The 8,875-nt window shown below is 42.1% G+C and overlaps 1 pseudogene; it reads left to right on the top strand.

Moving 5' to 3' along the window:
- Positions 1–2,815: 2,815 nt before the first annotated feature.
- On the top strand, positions 2,816–5,057 carry LOC114688663 (annotated as a pseudogene).
- Positions 5,058–8,875: the final 3,818 nt, after the last annotated feature.

Below are 8,875 nucleotides of genomic sequence, written 5' to 3'. Positions count from 1 at the left end.
AAAGAACAATCAGACTGACCAACAGAACCAGGAAGACTATATAGCAAGGTGGACCCTAGGATGAATGTGACTTATAATAAGTTTTGTTTTACTCAATTACTGGACAAGCCTCAATGTACATTTCCCTACTAGGATAGGAATTTATACTGTATCAAGCTGATAATAGTAAAAGTAATTAATTAATTTTTAAAAAATGTGTCAGAGAGGGCAATGTCACAGTTGTTCTCAGGAATCTGTAAGGAGTTTTAGAAAGGAAGGATTACAGGGCATGGAGGGAAGCTCAGAGGTTTCCAGTATGCACTGCTGTTATAGAATACACAAGTTCAGTGCCCAGCAGGAATAGTAGAGGCTAGGAAATTGTCTGCCCTCTCCTGGACATCATGACACAATGCTCGTGTGCATACACAGACACACATACACCCACAGATGGAGAGAGAGAGAGAGAGAGAGAGAGAGAGAGAGAGAGAGAGAGAGAGTAATGAGGCTGGTTAGAGAGTGAGAGACCTTGGAATACTAGTCAAAATGGGATGTCTCCATCAACTCTCTCCTGTTGGCTCAGGGAATCTTGTGGAAGAAGAGGAAGTAAAAGTGTAAAGCCAGAGGGGATAAAGAATACCAGGAATGCTTCTTCTTGTTCTTCTTGTTCTTCTTCTTCTTGTTGTTCTTCTTGTTCTTCTTCTCCTTCTCCTCCTCCTCCTTCTCCTCCTCCTCCTAATCCTCCTCCTCCTTCTTCTTCTTTTAAATGTATGTATTTATTATGTATAGTGTTCTACCTGCATATATTCCTACAGCCCAGAAGAGGGCACCAGATCTCATTATAGATGGTTTTGAGCCACAGTTGAACCCAGGACCTCTGAGAGAGCAACCAGTGCTCTTAAACTCTGAGCCATCTCTCCAACCCAGGAACCCTTTTTAAACACAGCAGAATTGCTGCACTTATGAACTCAGAGAGACTGTGGCAGCATGAACAGGGCCTGCATGCGTCTGCACCACATGGGGTGCTGGTGTTGAGATAAGTGGACCAAGCTTCCCTCCCTAACCCAGACTCTGTCTCCAGTTGATAAGGACTTGCCATTGACAAATAGTTCTCTCAAATGCAGTCTCCCTGGAGATACAAAGAACTCTTAAGGACAGATTCAATGACCAGTAGTAGACAGCCAACACAAAAGAAACTCCTAGCATCTTTGATGGTTCTTTGTCTCATAATGATTTCTTAGGTCATTTACACACACACACACACACACACACACACACACACACACACACACACACAAACAATACACGTCCTTTACTTATATATTATGGCTACCAATTTTGTGTTTCCATGGGATTCCTCTGTGTTTGAACATGTCCCACATCCATATGTCTTCCTCATACTTTGTGTTTAGCTCTTTTTTCCTCCGTTTATTATTTATTTTTTCCTATCCCAGTTTGTTTTTATTTTATTTTACATTATTTCCCAGTTTATCCTTGTAATACCTTCATGGCTCAAAACTCAATTTGTAGATTGGCTGGCCTTGAACTCACATAGATCTACCTGAATCTGCCTCCTTTGTCCTAGGATTAAAGGTGTGTGCCCCCACCACCCAGCTTTAAAAAATTTTTAAGGTAGATGCTCACTCTGTATGCCTGACTGGTTTGCCTACTTAGAACAGGTTGGTACTGAACTCACTGAGTCCCACCTACCTCTGCCACCCAGTGTGAGGATTAAAGGCATTTGCTGCCATTCCTGGTACTGATCCAAACTCAAGATTCATTCTAGGTGTAGGAATGTTTTGCCTGCATGTATGAATGTACACCTCGTGTATGCCTGCTGCCCAAGAAAGTCAAAGCGGGGCTTCAGATTTCCCAGGACTGGAGTTACACATCATTTCAGGACACCATGTAGTTCTTGAAAGGGCCAAGCAGACACCATAACAGGCTACTCTGTCCTCTCTCAGAGATCAGGCCTCAATTTCAGTTTGCTGAGACTTGAGCAAGCAGTTTCTGGGAGGTCCATGAACAAAAGACATAGTCCATGTCTCTGCTCATTAATTTCTTAATGCACACAACAAGTATTGTAAGAGTAAAATGGGTCTCGGCGGTAGTGGCACATGCCTTTAATCCCAGCACTCGGGAAGCAGAGGCAGGCAGATCTCTGTGAGTTCAAGGACAGCCTGGTCTCTAAAGGGAGTTCCAGGAAAGGGGCAAAGCTACACATAGAAACCCTGTCTCGAAAAATAAACAAACAAACACCCACACAAAAAAAGATAGAGTCCTTGCAGTAGCTCCCTTTGTGCACATACTTTGACTTCTGAAGGTTCAGCCAGTTGATTACTCTCTGGGATCCCTCACCAGCTGAGAGCTATGTGCATGAGTCAATGTGAACATGTGAGGCCAGCCAGCCCCCATGGAAACTCAAGGACAGAGCCTGGGACTTGCCAGCCCTCCCCCCAAAATGAAAACTGTAACCCCCAAGCACTAAATTCAAAGCTTATACACCCTCACTCAATCATAGGACACCAAGGCTTGTACCACCCTTGTTTATGTTTTCTTTAAAAGCTGCTCACCCTGAGAGCTCAGGGCCATCCTCCACCACCCGTTTTATCAGATATCCAACACAGACCAAGCTCAAGCTTGCTTGTTATCAATAAACTCCGATGTGTTTTGCATCAGATATCAGCTCTGTGGTGGCCTTGTCTGGGGGTCTGGGGATTCAGCCAAAACAATGCTTGAGTTGAAGATTTTTGTTTGGTTGGTTTTGTTTTGTTATTTCGAGACAGGGTATATGCTCACCTGAATGCTTCCCCAGGAACCTTCTGACTGAAGACCATTCATGAAGAATGGTCAAACCCCACCCACACTGGAGGAGCTGGGCAGGCAGGCGCTGCTGAGAAATGAGGCCTTGGCCATCTCTGCTCTGGAGAAACTGCCCTGGATGCTCTTCCCAGCACTGTTCAAGGAGGCCGTCCATGGCAGATTAAATAGAATTGTGAAGGCGATGGTGGCAGCCTGGCCTTTCCCCTGCCTCCATGAGGGATGTTGATGAAGACTCCCAACTTGGAAACCTTCCAGGCTGTGCTAGATGGAGTAGACACGCATCTGAAAAGAGAGTTTCACCCCGGGTAAGCAACAACCAAGTACTGTAGACACAAGGGGCCCGTGGAAGAGACCGTGGGTCAGGGAGAATGGCTTTGTAGGTGGGTCAGAGGCTTCTGATGGGGTCATGGTGCTGGAATGCAGGGGCCTTGAAACCTATTGTTTCCTGTAGTAAGGACGGTTGAGTATGGATTAGAGGACAGAGTAGATGTAGCCAGAAAGGAAGGAGCCTATCTCTGGCTTTCCAACAACCACTAACGTGGGACTAGGTAGAAATGGAGAGTAAGTTAATGGAAGGAAAGTGATCAGCTGTACACATGCAGCTCACGGGAGATTTCCATGACACACATGAGTTCCTATGTTGGACACTTGGTGCTGAAGAGACCTTGGCAGGAGGGAAGAGCTGACATTAGAGATGTGTAGTGGAAACTTGCTGGTGTAGTGGAAACTTGTTGGGTGTTGGGGCTTGTCATGTCTGCTGACACTTTACACGTTTTACCCACAGGAGTGAGAAACTTCAGGTGCTTGACCTGAGGAATGTTCACCATGAGTTCTTGAACATATGGACTGGAAGAGAGGATGGGGCGTGTTCAGCAGAGACTGTGGATGAGAGGCCTGTAGTGAAGGACCTTCCCAGATATGCACTGAGGCGGTGGCATCTGAAGGTGGTAACTGACCTCTACCTCAGGCTACATCTGAATGAAGAGCAAGCATGCTTCTTGCAGTGGCTCCAGCAGAGAAAAGACTTTCTAAAGCTGCACTGTATGAACATGAAGATTTGGACTGTGCCTATGTGCACTGTGAAAGAGATCTTGAATGTTTTTCACCCAGGACACATTGAGGACCTGGAATTGAACCTGGCCTGGAATGTGTCCAAAATGGCATAATTTGTTTCCTGCCTTGGAAAGATGAGAAGTCTTTGTAAACTCTCCCTGAAAAACAAGGGCCAGAACACTTTCAGGCTTGTCTACAGGACAGCAGACATTGAGAAGCATATCACCAAGGCCTTTGCTCAGTTCTCCAAACTCCACTGTCTGCAGCATCTCTCCATTGGTGACATCTTCTTTCTCAAAGACCACATGAAACAAATACTCAGGTAAGCAAGGATAGGGAGGTGGATCAGCTACCAGAGCAAACCTTTCCAGTTTACTCTAAGGATTCGCATGTGCATGGGGCCTGCCAGTGACTGGGAACAATTATGGTGAGAGTTGTGGGTGTGACTTGACTTAGTAGACTCCAAGAGGCAGCACCCTGGTACTCTGATTGTTCATATAGTCAAACTGACCTTGAGACATGATGTGCCCCGTCTTCCTCTTTATAAACCCCAGTATACACCACTCCAAATCCTTTTCCCTGAACTAACTGCTTTGTCTATCTCTAGGTCCCTGACAAACAACTTGGAGACTCTCTCCATCAAAAACTGTGAGATGTCAAGGTTGGACTTGAAATATTTCCCCTTGAGCCAAAGCTTTCGTCAGCTAAATCATCTGGACTTGAGAGGATCCGAGTTTGTGACTTCATGTCTCAAGCCTCTTGGAGTGCTGCTAGAGAATGTAGCAGATACTCTGGAGTCTCTGGACTTTCAGCGTTGTAATATGGATGACTCTCAGCCCACTGACCTCATCCCTGCCCTCAGCAAGTGCTCCCAGCTCACCGAGGTTAACTTTTCATACAATGACTTCTCCATGCCTGTCCTGAAGGACCTTTTGCGTCACACAGCCAACTTGACCAAGATGAGTGTGGAGCACTACCCTGCCCCTCTGCAATGCTATAATGTTTCCGGTTACATCGAGGAAGACAGATATGCCCAACTTTGTCATGAGCTCATGGATATACTCAGAGCCATAAGGGAGCCCTGTAGCATCTTCTTCTCCACAAATGCCTGCCATGTATGTGATGAGAACTGTGACTCTGAGGAGTGCTCTGAAAATAATGAATGCTGTGTCTTTCACCTGGAGCTTTGTTCTTGCTGGCAGTAAACAGGGAACATGACTTCTGCATGTGAGTGCTCTTCCTCTGGGGTCTTCCTCAGTCATCAGCCTCCCTGCTAGCTTCAGGGTCTGGAAAGACTCTCAACTGGCTTCAAGCATCTCCTGGATCTGTTTTTGAAGTCTTCTGTTGTGATCTCTTCATTAATTGTGTTTTTCAAAAGTCCCAAGGCCTACCCATTACATTCTCCTTTTTCAGCATAAGGCTGCAATAAAATAATTCACTCTCAGTTTTCTTCTTCATTGATATCTTTACTAAACACATATAGTGATGGGTATCTTTTTGTTTAAATGCCATTATTGTTTTCTTGCTCCCATACACCAATTGTAAGAACTCTGGACATAAATATAAAAGTGAACAGATACATATCTATAATTACAACATTCCATATTGGGACAGGTAAATACAGTCCTCCTCTAGGGTGGGCTATTGGTGAAATTATTAAGGCTACTCCACGTAGTTAAAAGGATATTTATTTAATGGCATAACTTACAAATTAAGGGATAGGTAGGTCACTGAGTGTGGGGAATGTGTATTGAAATGTAGCCATGTTCTCTGGAGCTCTGTTTGTTCCACCTCCACCATTCAGGGTCCCTGAACCAAGAGCACGCTGGCCCATCCAGATCTCGGGTCTCCATGCTCCTCCCTTGGCCCTGCCTTTTAGGCGTGACAGTAGCTGAAGTCTCGATGGGGGTTGGAACTGCCAGATTAAAGCTGGAATGGCTACCACTGCATCTCACCCTTTTTGTCTAAATAAGAAGGTTCTAACCTAATAGAAGACTATATACAAAGAAATGGTTATCAAATGTTATCCAGGATTAATGAGGGATAATGACTTGGATAAAATGGAACTACAACCAATGCAAACAATATCAAGCAAAAAACACATACTAAAATCTAGAGAAGTATAGAGCATAGGTAAATGGCATGTTACAAAGATCATTCCAAAAGGTGTCCTATGCTAAAGAACCTGTATCTAATACTTAATATGTTCTATGTAAGATATTATATATACCAAGTTGTAACTATAACTGCTACTCTTCAATCCCATCAAAGACCTGAGAAGGAACATAATGGTACCTGAGAAATGGTAGATAGATGCAAGCAACTTTTGGAATCTTGCAAGAGTAGACCAAGACAGCTGGCAGCCTGGACAGTCACCTAATGTTTCTCAGCACTGATGGTGCATTCAAATTGGCTACAGGCCTAGAGTATTTCTCAGACCATTTTCCCGAAGCAGGAATTCTGAAAGACCATCTAACCCTGTCTTGGCAGAGTACAGTGGTCGCTTTCCTTGTGTCCTGCTTGTCCAGAAAGGACAGCATTGCATTCATACTGTCAGCTGTCGAGGCAAGGGCAGTTCTTTGCCCAGTAGGCCATTTTGTGCCAAGTAGACAAACTTCCAAATGGAAATGTCTTAGAAGAACAACATTCTCTCGGGATCAATTTGGTGCAGCCAGGAGCAATTGTGTCTCACGTCAACAGAATTCTAAGTTATTTCAATGCCATATTCTCTAGGTCTATGAAGTGTTTGAAGATTACCTGTCCATCTGACCTATGTATCTGTAAATCTGGATAATCTAACTAATGTAACTATAGAGATGACAGGCATAGGTGACTATAAATCTCTAAGTCTTATCTACTGAAATAACCTAAGGACTAAGGTTTCACGTGAACAAGGCAAACAGTCTATAAGCAAATGTATGGTAAAGAACGATGACTTCAAAATTGTGACAATACACAAAATATTTATAACAGAGGTAGGAATATATAGTGCGATATGCAATATGACAATAATCTTAAATATATATCAATATACCGAATATCCTAAACAGAAATAGAACATACATAAAGTATGACAGATATAAATTTACATTTGTATCAATATAAAAATATTTTAAATAAGAGTAGACATATATGTACATAATAACAAATATAGTTCTGTACTTGTATCAATATACAAATTATGTTAAACAGGAATATAAAAATAGTTTACATTTGTATCAACATATAAGAAAACATAACAGTACAAATTACAGTGCAAATTATCTAAGGTTGCTATTTTACTAAATTTGTTTACTAGTATATACAATAATCTACCATAATATCTTATACCTATCCATTCCTTTTCTTCTTTTCCCTTTTTTTTTTAGAGTACTGAGTCTAATATTTTCTTCCACCCCCAACCCTATAACCATCATCCATAATCCTGAGAATTATGAAACCTAAGGGAGCAGGGGCATCATTTTCTTAGAATTGCTTCCTGCTGTTTAGGGGGTGAAGTTATCTCTGTTGGGTACTGTGAGAAAGCTCAGATAGTTAAATCTCAGTTAGACTACTGTAGGTTCTGCAGCAAGTCTTAGAGTAATGGGTAAGATTGTCTGAAATTCTGGCAAGAAGTGTAGTATGATGATGATTACCATGGCATCATTCTGGATTGGGTAGAGTTGCTGTTGTTGGGGCCCCATTTTCCTTCTGGAGACTTCTGAGATTGCTATTGGAAAAACTTATTTGTTATCAAAAATGGGAGGTTTGGATTTAAAGAGGACATAGCATGTAAGAAAGGATTCTCAGAAATCAAGAGTAAGCATGGAGAGAATTAAAATATAGAAGACAATGGTCCATTTTTATTGGTTTCCTTCTGGCCCACACCAGAGGGCTCTTCTGATATGGGACTGAAGAATCTCTCAAACTTTTCTTTTAGCAATATGCTTGGGTTTAGAGAAGGAGTGAGCCAATTCCATCTCCAAAGCCAGCTTGGCTTATAATTGAATTGGAACCACAACTTTTCTAGATTGATAGAGAGATAGATGTTAGACAGCGAGATTTTACCGTGTGTAGATTGGTACCAATAGATTCTTTCTTTCTTCTCTAAACATCCGGATATCCAAGGCCTTATGATTTTTGGAAGATGGGTATTTCCATTATCCTGGAAAGACAAAAACAGAACCCCACCTGAAACTTTGATTGTTAAATTTTTCTTACAACTTGTAGATATGACACATTGGTGGATGAGCTTTTACTTCTCCTCATCAAGGGGTTTTTCTTGTTCGAATCGAATTCTTATTAATTTTTTTGGTATCCATAGCTTTTCTTCTCCTGCAGAAACAAAGGCAAAACCCCTTCCCCAACGTACAACATATCCAGGTTTCCATTCTGAGGTCAGCACAACCTTGAAATAAACCGGTTGGTTTATCTCAGGAGTTTTGTCTGTAGTCCAATGTCTCTCCACAGCTGTTGTTCCTTTCTCATCAGCATTGAGAAAATTCAAGGTTAATAAAGCACTATGCAGTCTATTTCTAGGAGTTATTGTTACCAGTTGTTGTTTATTTAGCATATCCTTTAAAGTTCAATTGGAACATTCTATGACTGCTTAGCCTGTGGGATTGTGTGGTATACCTGTAACATGCTTTATATTGTAATAAGCAAAGAATTGTCTCATTTTATTGGAGACATATGCTGGGCATTGTCTGTCTTAATTTGTACAGGTATTCTCATGATGGCCATAGCTTCTAATAGGTGTGTAACCACAGAATCAGCCTTTTCAGAACTCATAGGGGTTGCCCATTGAAATCCTGAATAGGTGTCAATGGTATGATGTACATACTTTAATCTTCCAAATCCTGCAAAATGAAACACATCCATCTGCCAAATTTTATTTCTTTGTATACCTTTTGGATTGCTCCCTGTAGGTAATGGAGTTTGGTTATAGATGGAACAAGTAGGACATTTTTTCACAATATCCTTTAGCCTGTTGCCAAGTGATGGAGAAATCCTTCTTCAAACCTTTGCTATTTATATGGTATTT

This window comes from Peromyscus leucopus, chromosome 10 (assembly GCF_004664715.2).
Source record: "Peromyscus leucopus breed LL Stock chromosome 10, UCI_PerLeu_2.1, whole genome shotgun sequence".
NCBI classification, from domain to species: domain Eukaryota; kingdom Metazoa; phylum Chordata; class Mammalia; order Rodentia; family Cricetidae; genus Peromyscus; species Peromyscus leucopus.
Note: the sequence above shows the minus strand (reverse complement) of the source record. Positions and strands in the feature narration are given on the sequence as shown.